The sequence below is a fragment of the Colius striatus genome, chromosome 8 (genome assembly GCF_028858725.1).
Source record: "Colius striatus isolate bColStr4 chromosome 8, bColStr4.1.hap1, whole genome shotgun sequence".
Lineage (NCBI taxonomy): Eukaryota > Metazoa > Chordata > Aves > Coliiformes > Coliidae > Colius > Colius striatus.
Window position 1 is genome coordinate 13,329,633 of NC_084766.1, and position 24,992 is coordinate 13,354,624.

A 24,992-nucleotide genomic window follows, 5' to 3' on the forward strand; every position below is an offset into this window, starting at 1 on the left:
CAATCATGGAAGCTGTTATTTGGACAGATGAAAGCTATGGAGTTTGGACTAATCATATAGATACCATCAGAATTGCAGGGAGCCATTTGTCTCATCCTATTTTACTCTAGACATTTTTCTCACTCTCCTTGTTCCTTTGGAAAAAAAATCTTAGTAGATATTTGCAAAATGGCTTGGGTACAGGAGATGGTTACATTTTGGGGGAAAATAAGAAATGAAGGGAAAATAGCACATAAGAACAACAAAAGCCTGTGGCACCAGCTTCAAATGATAAGAAGAGGCACTATGAATGAATAACAAAATGCATACAAAACTGCTTGCAGCCTGCTCTAAAGCAAGATGAAGTCTTTCTAATTATTTTCCTTCGTATTGAATCAGGCTCTACGACACAGAATGCATTATTTACAAAAGCATCACAGTATCCATTTCTCACTGCATAAAGTTTATAAGTTTTGGTCTGAGGAAAAGATCATTCAGTATTAAATGAACCAGTCCTGTGTTTTTAAAACCTCATTTACTGCAAGATATGCATTGGACATAGCATTGCATGTTACTTCCTCAGGCTAACTTGGAAATCTCAGGATACAGTGAAAAACAAACCAACCAAAAAAAAAAAAATGAGAGAAGTGGAGCCTTGAGCAGAAGCAGACAATCATGTAACAAGCTTATCACCTGAACTGGAAAACTGAGTTATTTTACCAGGTATATTAATACTTTGCATTTTACATTTTCAATATACCAGTATATAAATGAATTGAAGGAATTACTTATTTGCTCAGTATGCTCAAATCTAAATAGCAATGTACCCTCAACCTTGGCAAAGCATCTGCATTATCCAGGGCACTCTCAGTAAAAAGTGTTACTTATTTTTAAACATAGACTCTTGTTCTAATTAGTGAACTTCAGTCTAGCTGCCTTATTCTCAACCATATATTTCTTTGCTGTATCATCTGCACACAATCAAATTCAAAAGTCCTAAACCTTTTCCCCTCCAAAGCAGTACTATCTAACCAGGAATAGGGGTTTCATAAGAAATCCAAAACTGGCAAGCTAGTAGCATAAAGCTAGTAACAGCAAGTCAATGTCCAGAAACAGTCCAAAAAATTCAATATGTTAGTGCTTTTAAAACACAAAATGTTTTGTTCACACAGTATAATGGAAAATTTCAGAGTCGTGGTCCTGATAAATACACCTATGAAGAGTCTTTTGTTCAATAACACTTAAAAAAGAATGTTTAGAGCCACGAAATTCATCATTTACTGTTCAGTTGTGAGCCTTGGACAACCTCATAAGAAGCTGTAGAGCTACCTCGATGAAGAATTAATTCCTCAAACTTTTTCATGTGAGCAGCAAGAGACAGGTGATAATCTCACTCTACTCTTATGGAATAGGGCCAAAATCCCCTACACCACTGAATGATTTCTCAGTCAAATCTTTGCATATGTGGATTATCAGAGTAACAGAACTACTAGTTTCTACAAAAATTATTGACCCACAGTCTGTAAGTTGTTTCCACTGGAGAGAAAGACACAAAAACCATCCAATTCCTTTATTTGTCAACTAGACTATACCACTTGGAAACACAAGAAAGCAGCACTAACAAATTATACAGTTTCTTTTAAGTCATCTTTTGACAGAACATATCACTTGAGAACTGCAAACAGACTGTTACTATTCTCCTATGAACTACCACACAGTTCTACACACGTTGATGGGCACTATGCTAAGTTTGAATAACTTGTACACTTTTAGAAATGTTTCCAAACCAAGACATAAACTTTTAAAGGTCTGAGCCTTCAGTGTGTCAAATCTGGCTGCACTGCAAGTTGGACTCAAATAGGTATACTGTACATACTGATCCTTGCCCAAATATACTGTATTAACTTCAGCATAGAATGCAACAAGACATTACTTAAATGTGCAAAAGAACCACACAGGTAAAAATATGTTATATAAGACTAAAATATCTATTAAATTTGGCACCAGAACAAGAGGAGCAGGAGAACACAAACTATGGTTTTTTTATTATTCAAATATTGTTGTGTGGATGGATCAAATACTCTGTATGGCTATAAACTGTAGGCAGAGTTTGTCTACATCAGCTTTTTGCAGGAATACACAAAACATGAAGTGCTACAGTACAAGGCATGTCAATGTTTTAGGACTTGGCCTTACATATTAACCCCCCACCTCTAAGAAGATTCTCCACTGTCTTCATAAAACTGTAACTTTCAGCCAAGTTGATGCAAGCAGGACACATTTACAGGACTGAGGTTAGTAGTAAAAGTGAAGACTTAAAATCTTCTCACCACATCTATGCCTATTTACTATTAATCATTCTCAAGCTGATATACAATACCATAGAAAAACAGAGTTACCGTATACTAAGTATAAGAACTGGCCATTACTAGGAGTATTTAAATTTACTAACGTTTTCCAGGAATTTGCTGTTCAGCTAGGGAAGATACAGTTTGTTTTGATGACTTTGTTGCATCAGATTGCAATTGCTGCACCTCATTCTGTATGTCCCATCCTTCAGCAACTTCTAACTCAGTTACAGATGACAGAGCAACACCTTGCTGTCACTTACGTATCCTCTATTTCACGATTTGGTCCCCCGACTTCTAATATCCTGCTCTGTTAACTTTCAGTCTCCTAGATGAAGTACCTGATTTTGAAAGGTAGCAGTACAATTTTTCCCTGTAAGAATTAATATAAGCATTTTTTCTTTAAGTCTAGCAATCCTTTTTCTGCAAGCATGTATCACTTAATATATTAGTTCACAAAGGTTTTATCCTAGCATAGTTATGGTCACGTTTATCATCAATGAGCTTGCCTGGAACTCATGCAAAAAACATTCATCAGGGAGAGGGTTCTGAAGTTAGGAATCCTCCAGAAGTTCTTATCATATCTTAGCAGATATAAAAAAGATGAAGCAAAGGCAAAGAGAGGAAGGAAATGTAGCAAAATTACAGATAAATTTAAAGAGAGGAAAAACAAAAAGTAGAGGAGATGAAAAAGCGTAAGGCTCAAATGAAGAAATAATTGATGTATTGATGTGAAGGCATCGGTGATATACTAACTGCACTTGATACCAAGCACTTGAAAACAGGATAGCCAGTGTAGAAGAACCCAAAAGTAGGGTAACAAAAGTCTACAGACCTCTCACATAATTTAATGAGTAAAGCAGCAATCTTTTATATGTAAAAACAAAATCGAGTAAGGCAGCAATTTTCTTGTTTCTACCTAAGCAACACCTACTTTTTATGCTGCTGTCCAATGCAGTTCAAAATTTTCAGAAGTCCAGTGTTTACGTGACATAATTTTGGTTTCCTAACTAAACTTGCTGTGTTTTCAGTGCTTAGATCTTAATGTAACTCGGAGATAGATCTCTTTCTAGAAAGAGATACAAATAATTATATCTGAGTATATTCCATCTGCCTCAAGAGTTCAGGATCTCTTTCGCCAACAAATCAGTTCAAGTTTCCCTAGGTACGAGTTTCTCCTGGTCTTGAACAGAATATATTTCCATTTTCCCTGGATTTAATATCCTAATAAGAAAGATATTAAACCATCAACAAGAAACAGGTACACGACTCATATCAAACTGCCTGTTCCAACTGCCATTTTCTCACAAATATTCATGGACATTGCCCCTACTCTTCTGTCAAACTCCAGTTACAGTTCAACTACTTTAACATTCACTATAAACACTTCCCAATTATTTAAAATAAGCTAGTTCCCTTTTTTTTTTCTAATTAAAACAACCCAAAACTAAACCAAGCAGAATCGAGTAAAACAATCACATAGCCTCTCACATCTCTTAAGATGCACACAATTTAAACACTGATGGGGCTATTAAGTTTCTATAACATGTACAGACATGTACAACTGACATGCATACGGAGTGGCACTCAAGCAAATGGAAATGAAGTGCTAATCCATCAGATCAAGCTTATTAGCATTACCAATTTCAGACATGTTTACAGTAGGTTTTGTTTCTACTATTCAGCTTAAACTGCAAAATTAGATGGTTTCAAGTATTTATCACAGACAATAACATTTCTGGGGTTTTTTCTTCTACATCAGTAAGATTTTTAATATTGTTTTCTGCATATCTTGCAAACATTTACAGGACAGCAAGTCAGAGTAAGAAAGAAAAAGCCATAAGCCCTTGAGCTCTGCACAGAATGTTAATGCATTTGTCTATGATAGATTTAATATAGAACTGAGAATAAATGACTTCCAGCAGCTGTACTCTAGACCTATAAATCGCTGTGAGTACTGCAAAATCCATACAGAGGAAGAACAGCTGTATAATTTACAGCATCAGTATCTGCCAAGAAATGCTGCAAATACAGGAGCTGATTTCTTCGTTTTAACGTTCCTATAAAAATTAGAAATTACCCTTACATAGATTCTATTTAGATTGGAACTTCTCTTCATTTTCCCTGACGGTGCTTCAATACAAAACGCCATTTAATTCTTACTAGTGTTAATGAAATTAAAAAGCATAAACACCCAGAGTTTCATAAAATAAATGTAAGAAATGTCTAAAAAGCTAATGATTAGCATGTTTTACATAGAATATGCTTTGAAAATATCAGAAAAGTAGAGTAGTCCAATCAGATGATTTATACTACATACCTTCTCTAGGGACACTCAAAGCACTCCTCTGTAACCTACTCTAGGTGGCCTGCTCTGGCTGGGAGGTTGGAATAGATGATCTTTCGAGGTCCCTTCCAGCTCTTAAGCTTCTGTAACTCTGTACTGCACAAATCCACAGGAAGCAAATCTCAGGGGCAAAAGTTTAAACAGTTGCATTTTTCTCAAGATGCATCCTTACCAATAGTACTCACTGCCTCTGTATCACACACTTCTTTATGCTGGAGAAAATTTTACCTCACCTTCGCATCATAGCATGACCAGCCTAAGATTATGACCCAATATACTATAAAAATATGTAGTAAGATACAGTAGCTATGAAAGCTTGGTATGTTGTAACCAACCAATATCTAAAAACTGGAGAATTTCCTTCACTTCATGAATGAAATCCAAAGTTTTTGGGTCCCAAAGTTGCATGCTTTTTCAGTGGTTTGCTTATTTGTGAACATCAAGCAATAGATTTTTAAGAAATGAATAAAATGTACATTTTTCTCTACTGAGGAAGCATGAATTCTCAATCTGTGCTTATGATACAGAAGATGATAAAAAATTCAGGTTTTTTTCTTTTTCAGACAACAGACATTTTAACAGCTGTATTTATAAAAAACATCTTTATTAACACAAGTAAATTACAAATCCATAGAGAGAAAATTATTTTGTTTTCTTGAAGGCATTACAAATAGTTCCTCCAAGAATAAGATCAGTATGGAAGTGCATTGCCTAGTATATCTATTGCTTTAAGAGACCACTGTCTGTTAATAGTAGTTTATATCTCCACTCTAATTTATATGTCATCTTCCAACTTTTATGTTTGAAATGACCCAACTTTTTAGCTGAAATGTCTCAGTAGGAGACAATATCTGCCTGGAATCATAGCAAGCAACAGCTAATCCCACAGTGTATTTCTTATATAGTAATAAGGTTGATAAATGCAATTTTCTTGATCTCAAAATATGTAAGAAATAAGGTGTTCAAGTTCCATGAAAAAAATCCAGCTGAGGTAAGATGATCTGAAATAAGACACTTCATTAAGGATTTTGGTTACAGAAAATCAGAAAAGTTCCAACACATCAATTTCCATTTATCTAAACTGAATGCTCTATCAGAAGTTCAGTCATATGAAAGTCCTTCAAACCAGTCAAAATTCAGCTATATCCTTGTATCAGACACATAATACACAACAGCAAGCCTGTTTAAGAGTATTATCTCACATGCCACTAGCTGTTAATGATCCAGTGGGTTCAACACAATCTTTAACCTTAATACAAGGGGCATCACATGCTCTAAAGACCGAGAAAACACAATTACTTGCATAAATATAAGAAAAATCAGTGGAAAGCAATCACAGTTCACAGTTCATTAGGGAACATTTGATGAGGACCCTGCAGACACTGTGAAACCCTGGCATTTTTACCTTTACTAAGTTGTTCTTTAACATAGTAGTTACAGTTGCACTGTATCTCCTAAAAAACCCAAAATATGAAAATGCATCATGACAAAGAAATGTGCCTCACTTGGTTATCATCACCTCTCCCCTAAGAAGAGATCAAATAGCCTACAACGGTCTTTCCTTTAAATGGTGGAAATGGTAAAGAACTTCTAGCTTCACGCAGCAGTGGCAGCATTTTGCCAAATGTCATCCACCCATTCATATGCTGACTTGCCCATTTTTTATTTAAGAGATAGAAACCTATAGGTACCTTTTCCTTATAGTCATAATTTTTCCTTATGAATTCTGCATTAGAAATAGAAAATTTCTGTAAGTGACTGAAAATTATTATCAGAATGAGTTTGCTTTGGTTTTACTTTTTGGTTTTGAGAGGTTTTTTCTTTTTTTTTTCCCCAAGATTGTAACAACAGAGCAGAAGAACACTGATGAATTATAATATCTAGAGATTCATCTAATTATTTGAGAAGTTTCCAAGTTAAAGGACTTTGTTTAACTGCAGTTATTCTCCATAGTATCAAAATTTTGCTTTAGAAACAAGTTACTTTTATTATAAATCCCTCAGCATAATTAGCCTTAATAGAATTGACTCATTTCTATGACTGGTGATTTTGTACGAATGATACTAAGGTCAGGTTTTCCATTGAGGAAAGGTCACTGTCAAAGAAAATGTCTTCACCATTAGCATTTGTGGTTTGCAACTACAATGCTGGAAGGACCTCAGACAATTTAGAGAGTCCAGGACAGCCTTTTTATTGAGAAATACCTACAGTACTCAAAGTGTTTCTAAATAAGCCATTCTTTCCCCTACTTAATCAAAAGATATCTCTTTAGTATTAGTTAAACCTTATCAATTGTAAAATTATACAACCTTCAGTAAATATTTCAAGTGCTTATGGTAAAAATCTAGGAAAAAAAAAGAATCCTTTTAGTCAAGAAAGAAAGTGGAAGAGGTTAAAAATAACATCAATTTTTCTCTGCTTCCCTTGATCCTACTAAAGGTGAAAACCCCAAAATTATTACATGAGTCTGTGCAGTTAGTTTAAAAAAAAATTTAGAAATATGGGTATATTTTATGCTTCCTCTAAAATAAATCAGGAGCTTTCAGGTTTGCCACGTTTTCAAGAGTCCAGTGGAAAGCAGCTAGGATTGTTAGCTACGCTGGGACATACAGCATGAGACTGAAGGAACTATGTGTAGTCAGGCTTGAAAAGAGAAGGTTGCACAAAGTGAAGGGTCTCATTTATAGTCTTTCATTACTAAGAGCGATGTTACAGAGAAGATGAAGCCAGATTCTTCTCAGAGATCCACACCTAAAGGGTAAGAGGAAAACAAATTGCCACCAAGACTCACAGGGAGGCAAAAAGTTTACCACAAGCAGGTGATGCACTGTGAGAAGCACCTAGAGATAATATGACATTTTTGTCCTTAAAGATATTCAGAAGTTGACCAGATGGGACCAGAGTAGCCTGATCTAACTTAGAACATAGCCATGCTTTGAGTGAAATATTGGACTAGATGTCTGGAGGTCCATTTTAGCTAAAATATAATACTAACTTCCATTATTCAAGGGCTGAAAGTGAATATTCTGTGGCCTTATAGAAAGTGAGGAATCTTCCTTTTCAGGGAATTATTTAATAACCATGTCTTGCTTGAATGTTTACCCATTAGGGTAAAGGACAAGGGATTTATTGTTATGGAAGACTCAAAAACACATAAAGTAAATCACTAACCTCAAAGCACTCCAAGGCCCTGGTTCTGCATCACTGATGCAGAAAGCTCCTGCTACTCAGGATATGCAAAATTTGTCATGATCAAAGGCAAACTACCCCATAACACACTAATCAGACAGACCGGGAGGAGGAAATATTTCTCCCCCACAATGTAGAACTTAGAATTCCAGTTAAGTTTGGAGAAAATTAATTAAAAAAGAAATCACAAATTTCAAGTGAGATATTAAGAGGGGGCAGAAACTGGCTTGCTCTGCATTGGCTTGTGTAACATTCTCCATTATTAAAAAAATCTGCTTTCAGCTGCTCATCATTTCAACAAATTAATAGGTTAGACAAACTGATCACATAAGGTAGCTGGAGAGTGGTGTCCGGTTTTCCTTATTTGATGCTTTGAATGTTTACAGAAAAGATGGATTCAGGAACTTTGAACTTAAAGGTCTGAGCAGTATTTTCTTGAGGAAAACATAGTATTTTCATTTTTTGATGAACTGATTTAAAATTTGCTTCCCTTAATATCATTTAAAGTTTCAGTTGCAATAATAAAGATCAAGTACAAAATACTCTGTGGCAGAGAGAAGAAAACTCAGACACCCCTCTGACAAAGAGGCCTTGTTGTATGTGTGTGCCAGGAACAAAAAGACAGTATCTCCATTGCTTCTTTATTCGTTTTGTCACACTGAAAATACTTTTTAAGGTTAAGTCCCAAACCCAGTGTGAAAATGCATTTTTATCTAAATTGGTTTTAAAAGCTATTCTTTAAGCAAGTTATTTTTCCATACTAATTATAAAAGATCCCATTGAAGTAATCACATTCTTTACAGTTATTCATTCAGGTCACTTCTCACTTAAAAAATGCAAAACTCTACAGAATTAAAGCAATTAGCTGTAATTGCCACGCAAACCTTTGGAGGACTGATGGTTTGCTGACTGTGGGCTCTTTTATTTTCCCCATCTGTATCCCATCAAAGCCTATTCATCATCAAAAGGCATACTTCTTATATATTACCTGATGCTTGCCACATACTTTTCTCACTGAGATGATGGCCTACTCTATCATCTTCCTGCACAGACAGTCCCTTTGCTGCTCACAGGTACAGCCCTGAGCTAGACTCATACACAGAAGCCCACCTTTTTTGAACTCTAATAAGAAAAGACTGCACAATAATACAGCTACAGCACAAGTTTGTCAATTATAACCAGTCAATATATAATTTTTTCTCAAGACCTCACACATTCTCCACGGGAGAGGGGGGAGTTAGCAAGGAACATCATGGCTCTTTGATCCCAGCTGGACAAAACTACAACAATATACTTCTCACTAGCAGTCACTTCTCTGAGATTAATACTGTGTTACTAATGAGCCTATAATTTTCCATTGTTAGTTACAACTTGAATAAACAGAGATTTGATCCAAAATGCCTTCAAGCCAAGGGGAAACTGCTATATAAGTCTTTGCAGAAAATTCTGAATCAAATACTATAACATAAACAAAGTCTTCTTTTATATTTTGAATCTGCTGTTTAAAAAGTTGACTCAGCTAGTTAATGTAAGAAATGCCTTAGTATTGACTAATTAATTTAAATTTAATTACTTTCCTCTCATTACAGTACTAGCCTTTTGTTTGCAGCATACTCACAAATTCTAAGATTTACAAGTATCCAGAGTGCTTTTCATTTATACTTCTGGATGAGTGGTATAATTTCCTGAAGTTGCTGAGACCAGAACTCAGTAAATTACATTCTCTCTTTATCCACCCTAAGCCACACTACAATCAACGTGGTACCTTCTAATTTCAGGACCATGAATTACATTTATATAAAAAACTGTAGTGGAGTTCTTTTGTCTTGGAAAGTTTATTTAACATACAAATAACCTTTCTGAAATGTTTTCTTTCCTCTAGATTATTCTTGTGATATATTAATGCAGCATTAAAACTTTTTTTTGTAAGACAATAGCTCGCTGCTGAAATGATAAGTCACACTCAATGACTATCTAATCAGTTTACTTTTTAGAATATTATTAGAACATCATTTCTGGAAAGTGAACAGAATTTTTTAAAAGTGTAATCCTTCAGAGACCTGATGTTCCAAGGTAAGAAGCACAACTGCTTTCTGAAAAGGAAAAAAATCTTTTGTATTTTATTACAATAGTCATTTTTTACATAGTAACAGAGACGTTATTCTTGCTCGGGAAAAAAAAAGTTTCAAGTTTTCTAACATAAACTCGTGTCAGCATGAATGTGAGATGCAGTTGTCTATTTGTATGTTTCAAAAGTGAGCATCATAGTTTTCCCAAAAAAAAATATTTTCAATTTGTGAACCGTATTCTGCTTCTGTAATATTAGCTCCTTAAGACAGAGGTAAAGGATCTCCATTCCTCTGCTGGAACAATTTGCTCCCAGATTGCATAGCAGCAATTGGTTCAGAGCCTCAGCATACAGGCACAGCATAAAACTTAACATACTGGACACTTTGGTCCTGACACAAGGTAACAGAAACAGGTCATATTATAAATAGGTAAGAGAAACTACATAGAAAGGAGAAAATAAAACATGTGAGCAGAGGGATACATTGGTTTAGCTACATATTCTGCTTTTTGTTCTCTTAAATGCTATCAGGCTGGAGGGAGAAAAAAATGGAATTAGAGGACTCAGGAAGTGTTTGTAATTATATGGGACTGCAGCAATCTTCAGAGAGCTTGTTAAATATATGTGACATTCCAGTATGTCAATAACAGTAAGAGTAAAAAAGAAATCTCACTCCTTTTAGCAATTTTGAAATGGAAAGAATAGAACCTAGCACAGGAGTCATATAGTGGAGAACAAAAGAATAGTGGTCCCAAATAGGAACAAAAGCCATATGGCAAGCAAGCATACATGCTCTGAGTCTCTGAATGGGCCAGGTGGGTCACAGCTTGTGCTATGGGCCAAAGACGGATCTGCATGTAGAGTCCAATAACACTTTAGCAACCATATTCTTCCAAAGCTATATAATCCTTCATTTCAATCATTTTTTAAGCTAATCAAGTAACGATAAAAGCTATTCCTATCTCATTATAAGAAATTATGTATAAGAAATTATTCCCTAGTTTTGGTGGGTCTTTTTGTGTTGTTTGGGGGGAGTTTTGTGAGGTTTTGTTCTCTTTGGGGGTTTTTTGTTGATTTGGGGTTCATTGATCTCTTTTTTTTTCTGGAACCATCCACTGAAACCAAAGGAGTGTGTTGAAATATTGCCCAAGCTTCCAACATCATTTCAGATTGGAAACTGTATTAGGAAACTGCAGCATGGAAAACATTCTTTTGTTAAAATGCCACTCACTCACTAACAACAACAACAAACTCACCCCCAAAAGAAAGATATTTAGCAAATGCATACACCTGCATTCTGTATACTTATTCAACTTACAACACCCACACAGCAGCTGTGGAATGTCTGCTATTAACTATTTTTCCTGCTTTTTAGACACTCTTCTTCTAACCTAGACAGAAGTAATTTGTCCTTGTTAAGCAGTCACAGACTGCCAACTTCCAGATTTAAAAATCAATCTCATCAATCACTTCAGCACAGAAAAATGTCTCAAATGGAGAATATTTGAAATTCTTTTGAGCACTGTACTAAAAAGCTAGCCCTGAAAACTCAGGTTTGTGAAAGCCAGTGAAATATGCTCAAATCTGCTGCAAATTCAGCCTGTTAATGCCACAGTAAGAACAAGAAGCTGCCAAAAATCTAACCACATAATAACCATTACCACCAGTGAGCAATTTTGATAACTACAATCTCTTCCAATAATCAAGAAAAAAAAAAACAATTTACTCTCTCTTGGTCTATTTGGCAATTCTTACAAGGGACTACTTGTGGACTTGCATGTAGTCATCTGCAAGGAGGTTTGTGTATCGATTAGTGGGAGTCCTTCAAATGAGAGAATAAGAGATGTGTTGCTGACTGTTAGTTAGTAAGCTGTGCATAGAGAATTCCAATGATGACAATCATGACAGTTTACAGTAATTAGTAACTAGCAAAACCAGAATACACCTTTTACCTAACCCGGCTAAACTTGCAATATCAGTGAATTGAAAAAACATTGCTATCAATGGCTATACACACAGAAATAAAGCAACAGGTGTGATGACACTACCATATATTGTAAAACAAGGGGAGCAAAAGCTCATATTCTGTGCAATTGAAGTATGTAGCCACCTTTTCCCCTACTACTTACTCCATGGCCAGTAATCCTGCAGGACTCTGGTGCTTCACAGATTGCCTGAATAAAAGGATATCTCTCCCAAGTGAAAATTATGGGTCAAACTACTTGTGCGAGAGAGGTACAGCTTGCTGTCAACTTGGAGGAAACACTCTTAACTTCCCTCTGGAAACAATGGGATAATTATCATTGTTTTCAAATGAGGCCGCTTAAGTCCTCCAACAGAGATGGTAGATTTCCTACTACTTCTCCTAAGAGCTTGTACCTGAACAGTACTGCAGTATGCCAAACCATGTTAACATTATTACTCAGCACTTAAGTGAAACCTGCAGGGACTAATTAGGAGCTTTTGGAAAGCTTTGCAAATGTGCAGCTTGAAGCAGCCTTATATTCTGTCTCAAGTGCTGCTTTCTGTTGTCTGCACTCTGATGAAAAAAAGAAATCACACATGGAATGGAAAATCACTGAGATCCAGCTTGCTTGGAGTGGAGCACAGATGGGGTTAATGAAGAAAATGCTGGGAAACCAGCAGGAGCTGTGACTTCCAACAACTGAACACATTTAACACACAAAACCCCTCTGTGCATCCGGAAACCCAGACAGAAGCAATGACTACCTAAGCCCACTTTTCCATAAACTTTCACTTCCCAATGGAAACAGGTCTGTTCTTTCTGTTCTTTCCTATCAAAAAACAGGAAAGAAAAAGTAAAAAAAAAACCTTCAGAGGATGAGTAAAACAAGTTTTAACTGGTTTTGATGTGCAAAGAAAAAATGCTTCAAAAATGTAGCAGTTTGCTTCTTAAAGAGAACATCAATAAATGTTACTAACATCTTGCTCTTTAAAAAGGCTCCTTACTAATATACAGAACAATATACTGGCCTGTTGGTCCTTGTCAAGTTCAGACTGCTTCTACACACAGGGCACCAATCCAGAAGAAACTGAAGAGGATGACTAAGCTTTTAATCATTGAGCTGGAAACAGTACCAGCCACAGCATGACCTTCAAATGAGGAATAATTTATTTTCAAAGAATTGACCCAAACTTTCTTGTTAGTTTAGTACTAATTTATTCTGCAGTTTTTCTCCAGGGAGAGGTACAGAATTTTCCAACACACTATCTATCCATTAACATTGGGAAAAACTGTTCTAAAGTCCTTAAAACTCATTCTTTTTCTACAAAAAAGATTTTTTTTAGAAATAACTTTAAGGTAACAAAGGGACTTGATTCACTCACCTAGCACCTACTCTCTACCGAAGTCATGCTCTTACTCAGGTTCTGATTCCAGCAAAGATCTACGTAAATCTAACTGAAAACATGAGTGATGTCACCAATCTCTATGGGACTAGAGACGAACTTTCTGCTTAATTTAAAATAATTATGATGTTGGCACAGGCAGACTATCTCCTTAAAAGAATTATGATACAGGCATTGGTAGATTAATAAATAAAACAGCTGTTATATGTCATCTCTAATCATCAGAAAAAAAAAATCAGATCTGAATCTCTGGTCTTCAAATGAAGGCCCCATATATTAGTATCAAGTCCTTCGATATGAATCAAATACCATATGTCAAAAATCAAAGACTGTAATCAATTCTTCCTAGTCAGTAATTATACCTAAAAAGTCCTTCTGTTACTCAGATGGAATAAATATTTCCAAATTTGCCAGACTCATTTAGAAACGATTAAAGATTTAGATTTTAAAAGGAATCTAAGGCTTCAAATTGACAGTTTGTACAAACCATAAAGACAGACTACTCGTTAGAAAAACTACAGATAATGAGTTTACTATCTTTCTGTTGTCCAGTCAAGAAAAAAAAACTATATATTTTCAGTCTGAAATAAATTGAAAAGATTCAGCTTTTCATGAATAGACAATTTTTTACAGTAGTTATCAGAAAGTCAAGAGCCAGTATGTTCATGATATGAAGTTAACAAAGCCAAGAGATCAAAGCAGCCTGTCTTGTGTTAAACTCAAAATATTCAACATCAAATTATCTTATTTTCTAATTTCCACATTAGCACACAGGATCTCTACTTTTTACAGATAATAGATACTTTTATCAGGATTATGGTCCTATATACTAGAACAAATAAACTCATTTCTGTTGGACTCAATACGCCTCAATCTTAAATGTTATAAGCCTTTTTGAAACCTCTCACAGTTTCTTGGTGAAGCTTCCAGTTGAGGGAGGATAAAAGTAATTAGAATAATAGCTGTACAGAACTACTTCTCTATTTATAGGTCTTCTGCAATTCTTTAAAATCATGTTGGATTTGCTTTGAAGAATATGATACTTTTGCATTTGCAGTTTATTGTCACACTAAAGATCAAATGAGTAAGCTGCAGCAACTAAACAACATTATGCCACAGCTTCATTAGGAAGCCTTATGCACAGTCATGCTGCAATGCACTACTCACAAGATTTAAATCATTTTAAAAAAAGCAAAAACCTCACTGCATTTAGAAGTACTTCAAGGAGTAAAAAGTTAAAAAAACAGAACCCAGTAGTTCATTTTAACTTCATTTTAATTCAGAAAATTTCTGAATGGTTCCATTTTCTCAGATTAATTATCAAACACATCTGCTCAAGACAGTCAGCAAAAATATTTCATTTGTTGCAGCAGATTCAGTGCCAAGCCAAAACACTTATGAATGAAAAAACATGTAAGTCCACAGAGGAAGAGTGCCATTAGAAATAAGGCTACTAAGCTCAAATAAAGAAGTTACTACAACCAGAAAACACCAACACTTGGTTATACAAAGATATGCAGTACAACGATTTGGATTATAATGAAAAAATAGAAGTTTTTCAGTGAGCAGAAGAGATAGAATACAGATACCAGATCTTCATCGCTCACTTTCCAACCTTCAAAGAAACGTATGCAAGTCTTGTGTGTTTTCATTGTAATCTGTGGTGTTCTCCCACAGTTGCTAACAAGGAGCTGGAGTTCTCAGTGAAGTAGCTCTCTCATGGCTGCTTGCTATTTCTTAGATCGATTAGACAAAGAGCTGAGTTTGTTGCATCTTGGAGCCATTTTATCTCCACTAACCAATGCCACTAAAAATGCTTCAGGGCTAGTGCACTTCAGCACAAGTTTTACAGGTCCAAAATCCTTATAGTTTTCACTTCCAAATAAATTACAACTGTTCTTAATCTGTTCCTGCACTGATCATTTTACTTCAGTAGATAAGTCACAGGTCTAATCTCTGCATTCTCAGAGTTTACAATCTTTCCTTCTTATACTAATGACCATTGCATTCTCTGCAACCTAATTCTACTCTAACAATTGCTGCATAAGAGGAAAAAGGCTGCAGGTTACAGCCTGTTGCTCCCTTTTGCATCTAGATTACACCTGTCATGGTTTTAGGCCCAGCCAGGCACAAGGACCACACAGTCACTCAGTCAGTCAGTCACTCACTCACTCTCTCTCCCCTACTACCCCCAGCACTGGACAGGGAAAAGTACCGAGGGCTTCATGGACACAGATATCCCCAAGGACATGGAGGGCTCAATCACCAATTACAGTCCCAGGAAAAAGAAAAAAAAAAGCAGACAAGACTGCTTGACTTTGGGAAGAAAACAAATCAATTTAATCCACCAACAACCAAAACTGCAATAAACAGAAAACAATACTGAGTGGAATGACAAGGAAGAGTACAATCAGCCCTTTAAGACCACCTTCCCCCACTACTTCCCTCTTCCTGGGCTCAAACACCTGATCCCGGTATCTCCACATCTTCCCTCAGTGGCATAGGGGACAGAGAATGGTTACTGCTACTAGCTTGTCCTCAGGGGAGGAGGACATCTCACCATTCCCCCTGCTCCAGCACAGAGTCCCTCACAGGCAATATAGTACTGCATGGACCTCTCTGGCATGGGTCCATTCTGAGGGCTGCAGCTCGTCACCAGCTCCTCCCATGTGGGTCTCCCTCAGCTGGGCCTCAGCCCATTCCAGCACAGCCATCCCTCTGCTGTGGGGTCCTCCTGGTGCTGTTGGTGACTTTCAGTCCCATCATCACCCTCCACCCTCTCACCTGGGCTGTCTGGTCCAACACACCTCCTCCTCTCCTCCCTCACTGACTGTGTGGTCACCTCCATCTCACCCTAGTCCTTCCATCTCCTCCTCCCACTACAGATTTCCCTTTTTAAATAGGGACTGCAGAGGCATCAGATTGGCCCAGCTGGGCCAGAGGTGGGTCCAACTCAGAAATTAAGTCTTGAGAATTGCTTACAGGGACAAGCACTGCTGCCCCTTCCCCCATTACCAAGCAAAATTGGCTCCACACAAACCCCATTATAGAGGGATGCCATTTGCCTCATGCATTCACTCTGCCACGATAAAGTTTGGGTTACTTTTCCTTTAGCATAATTGAAAAGATAGACTCAAAGAAAGGCAAGTTAACAAACACACACTGACTTATAACAATCAATCACAATGTGGGAAACGGAGAAAAAAAGACCAAATGGGTTAATCCTCAAATATTTCTTTACCTTCTCAGAAGGCTGAAGGCAAACTATCCAAAATAGAAACTGGGTCAGATTACTACAATCCAATTTAAAAGAATAACACAAACCACAAAGGACAAAAATCAATACTAGCAAAGCATAAAATGAGTTTGAATTAGCCAGGGAAACCAAACACAGCAAGAAAAGTTTCTGGAAATGTTGAAGTAGCAGAAGGATGTTGAAGTACATCCTGAAGCACTAGAGAGAAATCTTCAGAGAAAGATTATACTACAAAAGACAAAATGTTCACTATTTTGTTCTTCATGGCGTTTTTCACAGAAGCACATAATCTTAAGGGTTGGCAAGGACCTTGAAAGATCATCTAGTCCAACCTCTCTACCAGAGCAGGACTGCCTAGAGTAGGTCACACAGTACTTGTCCAGGTGGGTTTTGAATGACTCCAGAGAAGGAGATTCAACAACTCATCCGGGCAGCTTGTTCCAGAGTTCCATCACCCTCACAGGGAACAAATTTTTCCTTATGTTTCTTAGGAACCTCTTGTGCTCCAGTTTATACCTATTGTGCCTTGTCCTCTCACTGGCTATCATTGAGAAGAGTCTGGCTCTTTCTTCTGACTTAAGCCATCAGTTGCAGTCATTAACTAAAATTGGGAAAAAAAAGTAGTATTTCAGATTAATATTGCAAAAGAATACATTGAATCTTGTTTAGCCAGCTTTCAAAATGCCTAAACTTATTTAGTTTCTTCCTGTCACACACTGATAAAGCCTGAGAGTTTTAAGTGATTAAACTGAGACTTTGTTGGAGTGTTAATGAAGTAATTAGGGAACTAGAAAAAAAAATCTTAAAAAGAGAAAAACATGGAAGAGTAACAGAATAGAAACTTACCAAGGGTAAGATTAAAAAAACAGTCTTGATAACTTGCAGAAACAGATTTAAATCTAAAAATAATTTTAAAAGCAATCATTTCAACATGCACAACGGTCTGTACTCAAAATGGAAAAAAATAAACCACTGGCTATATTTATCCTACAAAAAAAGAATCACAAGAGCGAATTCAAAAGCTTAGCACAGGAGAAATATGTTGCCCTATTGCTAATTCCTGCCTGAAACAGAAAATATCAAAGTGAAGAGAATGAACAGACTGTAACTTGTAAAAATATCTGCTTATCTTTCATCGTCTTTAACAGCGATAAATACAGGACTGAAGTGCTGTGAATAATTCTAGGTATTTTAATACCTGCCCCCTGTCCAAAAATATCTCTTCAGATAAGGAAGCAAGCACTAAGCATGCACAAAAGTCCTTAAAAAACACTTTAATTTAGAGTAATAACTGAGGAGATTGAGGCTGCAAAGAGAAAATTTACAAGAATTAAGAATCTTTTTCAAATATATAAAAAGGAAGTGAATCATCTGTTCTCTGTGATCATTGTAGGCAATAGATAAGAAAAAAACCCACATAGATTTAAATGACAGCAAGGAAAACAATTTAATAAAAGTGGAAACATTTTAACTAAAGATAATAAGAAACTGGGATAGATTGTAGAAAGAGGTCACAGCACAGGGAAGGACAGATACGCTAAAGAAAAAAAAATCTGTTAGAATTGCTCACATATATCGTTCTGGTTTGGAATGCACAGATACTGGATGGCTTCCTGCCCTCCCTTCAGATCTACTTTTCTTATTCTGTGAACACACATTTTGAAACAGAAAATATCACAACCCTCTACCAGACAGAAAAGAGAGATTTCACACCCAACACAGAAGGAAACGTGTCTGACTGACAGAAGAGATTTACAAAGGCATAAAGAGGTTTTCATTATGGGTCAGTAAAATGGATCTCAATGTCTCTGGTCATGACCAAAATAACTGTCTTGTACAGACTTACGTTAAAATCAGGCATGTTTTCAGAACAATCCAAAAGTACACAGGGTCCATGCTTCTGCTCTACTGGTCTTGTTGCTAAACAGACTGGTGCATGTGAATTTTGCCAAGTACAGTAGCTTTCACAGACACCAAATTAAATGCCACAAAACACACAGCAATTATAACTACAGTCTAATGAATAAGATGCATGTGGAGTAGAGAAATCTACAAAGAAGGCATTAAAACTGACTCCTTACTACACATGTATGTTCATCTTATTCACTATATCTAAGTTTCTAAATTCTAGAACGATCTAACATGTAATGTACTCTGGTCCAAGGTTTAGTAGCGTTGGCATCTCAAATTTATTTATCAAGTAGGTTTGAAATTATTCCAGAGAGCATCAGACTGCACTGCAAAGTGTTACTTAAAAGCGTGAACACCAATCCTGTGCAGCGAAGCATGGTTGAGAGTTCCTCATGCTAGCACTGACCTAGGGTAAAACACCTCCCAGTACAGAGACACAGAGATAACAGGCTCAGCCCAGAAACCTCAACATGTTAGTAGAGCGCTCTGCAATTCCATCACAGCGTAATTTTATTGTTTCAGAATAACACCTCCAGATATAGAGGATTAAGATCTGTGTCTGTCTTACAGTGAAAGGAAATGCAAGGTTATTAGCTACTTAGGCAGCTGGCCAGCTTTGAGATTCTTGACCATCTCTGTGCAGTTGTACACAGACATGACAGAGAGCATCAGCACTCATTGAAGTGTCGGTGCCCACCATATTCTTTGCTTAGTTGTACTTAAATTTCTGTTTCCTTGGTACACACAAAATCCATTCCATATATCTTGTGTGTCTGCTATGTGAACCTCAGAAATTTTACCAAACATATAGATGACAGTGTTTGCTGAGAGATTTTTTTAATAGAGTGTTTAAAAATAATTCATGCATTATAGTAATATTCATGTCATAATTAATAGTAATAATTTAGTTATATAGCTTCCAACTTTTTGCATAATCTTTTAGAAAGGTATGGGTCATACTCTTGAATTATTACAACAGTTCTCAAGGTTGGCTGCAATCACTGTCAGGCCTAAAAATATCTAAAACTTTTAACTGAAAAACCTCTAGGAAAACGTTGCTTACAACAGTTCTATGAATCAGCTGCATACCTTGGCACACCACAGCTTTGCAGACCAGTAACCCAAAGGATCTTTATACTTCAAAAGAGTGCTGTAATTAGTGCTGTACAGACTGCGAAGCAGGAAGCAAGCTGATCAAACATAAGCAGGGAACTTAATAAATGTTGACGTTTTTTGTAGAATTCAACAGGCATCTGTTGATGGCGTTTTTTCCCCACACTGATTAAAGTGATGTGCCTCTGCCATCACCTTCTCCTCCTCTTCAATTTTCTAATCTAAGAGCTCTTTGTTTATTTGCTTTATTAGTCTTGTGAGTGAGGCAGGCAAATGATAGACACTGCATTAACCTGTCTTAAGGGCCATACAGGTTTCAAAGACCTGTTATTCTCTCTCTGCAAGTGCATGTGACAAATGGTGTTTACACACATCTGTTATTATTGGTTTAGACCACACTGGGTCTTTTTTAACTACAGCAAACCAGTAATCACCCTGAACTGTCTCCTCTCACAGCATGTTTAGGTCATACTCACAACAGTTTTGCATTTAGCCATTGTGGTATCTCTCACAATTACTCTCTAACAAACAACCTCATCAACAGGGTTGTAAGCTCAGGCACAGTGTGACTGAAACCAATGCACCTTCCAAAACCAGCTAGCAGACTTGCCTTAATATGATCTCAGAAACTCTGTTCTTCCAGGCCTGCTATATGCTTTGATGGGGTTATCCACAAAGAAGTCCAGCAGTAAGGCCTCAAGGCTAATGAACAGAAAGAGCTTCCTATAAGTTCCTTCCCCTAAAAGCAATACACTGGACCAGTTCTTTCTATTCACAGTCCAGCACACAAGGACAAATGAGAAGCATGATTTGGTTTACAAAATAACTTTACTTAGTCTACACTAGCTCTATTTTAAAGTATTTTTATGAATCCCTAGTCATAATTCATGATGCTTTATAACACTCAAAAGAATATTTTTCAAGTATCTTCCTGATCTCCAAATTCCATACCCACCATAAAGTCATATTAAGCCACATATTTCATGTTTTATATCACTGTAACATTTTGAAAACAAAGAGTTTAAAGCTAAATCAATTAGAATTTATTTCTTCACTCTGTTTTTGAATAAATTAGTATGAGAATATAAAAATGATTGCTTTTTCAGAAGTCCATATGGATGGATACAAAACTAAGACTCATAGCACAGGAGATTTGGGAGACACACACTGGAGAAGTCTGTGAGGAGCTGCAACTCTTGGGAAAGACTCATGCCATTAGGTTCATTAAGGACTGTATCCCATGGGAGGAACCCTGTGTTGGAGCAGGGGAAGAATGTGAGGAGTCATCCTGCTCTGAAAAGAGTGAGCAGAGACCATTTGTGATGGACTGACCACGTCCCCCATTCCCTGTCCCTGCACCACTGAGGGGGAAGAGATAGAGACACGGGGAGCAGAGAGCTGACCCCAGGAAGAAAGGAGGGGTGGAACAGCAGATCTTGAAGTGTTGGTTGTATTTTTCTCATCATCCTGCTCCATTTTTTTGCTTTCTGTCTGTTCTGTTTCTAGTTGGTAGTAGATTAAATTGTCTTTATATTCTTTCCCAAGTCAAGTAGTTGAGTCTGTTTTGCCTAGAACTGTAATTGGCAGTGAGTCCTCCTTACCCTTGTCTCGACCCACAGGGTCCTTGGTGATATTTTCTCCTCCCATCTCACTGGGGCCTGCACCATCCTACAGAAGGTGGGAGTGTGGGGTGGAGGGGTGAGTGAGCAGCTGCGTGGTGCTTCGTTAACCACTGACCTTAAACCACAATGTTTGGAAACTCTGGATAGATTAGTAAATGACTGAAAAATTTGACATAGTTTTTGCACTAAGATCTGACTAGTAGTCACACTTTTTCTTGCAATTTAGTTGTATTTATATTGAATTTGTGATTCCTATGCTAAATGTGAAAACCTGTCTTTTTCATTTTAACACAAACATTCCTGAACTGAACTAATTTACAAATAGTTTTTCACAGTTTTGGAGTCAAGTCTCAAACCTGATATTTTCATGACATAACCTCTATCTAGTCCTCTCAAGATTGTCTTCTTGGTTTACTATTTCCAGTCCAAATATATAATGTGTATGAAACATGCTCAGTGGATGACCATGGTGAGACACTTGTGTAAATGAAAACATTAAATCCAGCCTTGAGGAACACAGAGCTCTTCAGTATCTTGGCCCTGCCATTCAAAGAGAAATTACAGTTCATATACTCCACTTAAAGTTATCCTTACTTCGACATGCAAGTCACAGCCTATCAGAAGTCAGAAATAACTTTTCTGAAAAGGCAAAGACTGGCTTCACTTTTAAAAACATTTTCATCTACGTTAGTGTTTTTTATTCACACTCCTTAGGGATCTCAAGATCGAGAGCTGAAAGTCCTAAAATTTAGACTTCAATTAAGTTCCTTTTTTAACTCTGGAAATTCTGATGCAACTCACAAGCTTAGAAAAAAACAAGCTACCTTGACACATCTCAAAACCTTTCACAGACAACAACCACTGCTCAGCAGCCTGTCGGTTATTTTGCAGTCAAAGAATTCCCTAAACAACTCCATACAGAGCTAAGGAACAGCTTTAAAGGAAGATACTTGAAATATCTAGGCTGCATCTTGACTCCACCAGACCTTTAACACCAATTTTAATAAAGAAAAAGGAAAGAAAAGCACATTATAAGTACATTAAGTCATTTATAAAGCAAAATACTTGCTGTTCTCAAGGACGTTTACACAAGAATGGAAAAAGGTCAGGAATACTTTGTTTTACCTGACAATAAAAAATAAATTGTAACATTTGAGAATTCCCTCAATTTAAACAGAAAACAAAAATATCTGCAGCATTACTGACTAGGCATTTCACTTAAAAAATTACTCCTATAAATAACATAAAATCAAAAGATTTCTAAGATAATAGACAGTTTCCAGTAGATAACACACAACTTCAGTTCAACCCTTAGCAACTACAACAACATATTTTTAAATCCCACAGGTGGCCTTATTTTGGTACTACAGTTGCCCAACCTAAAAATAGTTCGTAAAAACAGAAAAGATTAAATGTTACATTTCTTCACCAGTACTAAAAAAGAGCAGGAAATAGGAAAATATTTGGGAAAATGTTGAGATTTCTTGGGACCTTTTTCAGACAAGAATGGAAAAAAATATATGTACTGATTAGTGTCAGACTGTTTGGAAACTGGGTGAATGTGACAAAATGTATATTGAGTAAAGTAACCAAAAGTACTTATTGAATCAGTGCACGAATCAGTGTACAGTCTTTGATAAGTTGTAAAGCTAAGCAATTTTTTAATATTTTAAAACTATCAGTGTTGAAAATATATACTATTGAATACACAACCAAATATTTCTGAAATTCACTGAGTGATAGGTAATAAACATTTTATAAGGGCACACCTCCTGAAGCACTATGCCAGAAACACTCTGTCAACATATAACATATACATTCATTAGTTAAGAGTTGAAAAGTTTAGAAAGGTGTACAGACTCAAACTCTGCAATTTGCAATGACCTTAATTCAGACATGCACACATTGTCCCATGGGATCCATTCTCCTACAGATCTGAAAGCCAGTCCTTATCACACCTAGCAGTGACTTCATGGTGCAGTGTTTCTCTTGTAGAGCGCTGTTCTCTCCTCTATGCCCACGGACCATTCAGCAGCTCTGAGGTAGGTCTCTTTTTTAATAGTAGCTGGGGAGATTCACTTGCAGGAACAAAGAACAATCCTTGTAGTTCCAATCATGATAGCTGGGAAACTATCAGAGGTTCCTTAGCAACCACACGTTAATGATAACTGAGCTTTATTTCCCTATAATTGCCAAGGGAAATTCCCTATAATATTTCCTAGCTTTTGTGCCAAGGATTAAAGAAGAGGTGTTACAGGAGAGACAAGCTTTCTTCCATTTCTGTCTTGTTTAGACTTCTATAGGACGAAGTTTTTCGTATCTCTTCTTGTTCTGATGGAGGAAGACAACTCTCCAGCTTGCATGCCACACACCAGCAAAAAGAGACCACAAAGCAGGAGGTGGCAGTGAGTTAAGCACTCTCTGGCCACTTAACACTCCCTGAGATCAAGATGTTAGACAAAAGACAGAGCAAACAGGGAGGATGCCTGTGTGAGCAGCTGTGTAAACAGATACAGGTCTTGTCCAATTAGAAAAAATAATTAGATATTTAAAAGACACTGAAATGTATCTATATAAAACAATCTCTAGGGAAAACACAGTCATATTTTTTTTTTCTGAATAAGCTATGCATACAAAAAGGACAAAAATTATTTTGTAAGTGTGTCTAATCTTTTATGGTCACACTAATTTAACAAGAAAACTGGAAATATATATAGCAACACATGGCAAAGAGCTTCAGTTATTTCATAAAGCCAAGGAAAAACCTGAGAGAATTTAAATCCATGTTTCCATTAGATCCATAAAATCATCTATGATATTGAAAATACTTTTGAGAGTGCAAAAACGTGACCCAAAACCAGACCTATAAATACACTTAAACCCTACAAATTCTGTTACATAATAAAGAACAGAAATTTCAAGCATGTTCTTTTCTTGCAACATTTACACTTCTCTTGAATCTGCAGGTCAAAGACATTAACAGTCAGCATATCACTGCTCATCATACATTTTATTTCTAGTTTGTTGTTGAAAACAACCTAGTCTAAATGTTGTCTTACTAGCTTTTTGTTCCAAAAATCCTGTAATCTTACATTCCTAATGGTTGCTGTGATCAATCATGTGAAAATTACAGCAGTAAATGTTTAAATTGGAAAAAATAAGATCAATTTAGGTTGTATCAGAAGGGATATGTAAAGCACATCACACTGCTCAGTTTTAAATAGGTCATAAGCTAGAAGTGAAATGAACACCTCTCATGTACCAAAGAGCTGTGTAATGTTAAAAATCTTACATTTTCTCTTACACTCAAGGATGAACATAAATCTACTGAAGTCTTCAGTGCTGTAGTAACACTGCAGGAGTTTCATTTTGATAAAATTTATCCATTAAAATAAATAAAAACTGTGGAAGCCGAAAACAATTTCTCATAACAAAAAAGAAGACAGCTATGTTCCTTAGTACACAGGAACAGCTAGACTACTCCTTCCATGGAACCAGATACTGTGCTTTTCAATGTTTTTTTCATACTGGATTTCATCTGCAGCCCTGAAGGATTCATATCCACAGTGCATCATGTATTGACTGAATGGCTCTCATTTGTTTTCCATGAACATTTTGGAAACAATAGGTTATATTCCAACTCTTCACAAGCTTTTGAAATACCGTCCATGAGGATTTAGACCGGTACTAACAGGAATGCCAGCAACGTCCTGTTAAATAAAGCTTCATTCAAAGCCTAACAGACAGTCACTTCTCTGAAAGCAACAGATTCTACATTACTCCATTTATA

At 36.5% G+C, this 24,992-nt stretch overlaps 1 protein-coding gene across 2 annotated transcripts in view; it reads right to left on the reverse strand.

Annotated features, from left to right (window-relative positions):
• Positions 1 to 24,992, reverse strand: part of CTNNA3 (catenin alpha 3) — a 493,584-nt gene that overhangs the window by 386,934 nt on the left and 81,658 nt on the right. The gene's annotated exons all lie outside the window — the stretch shown is intronic.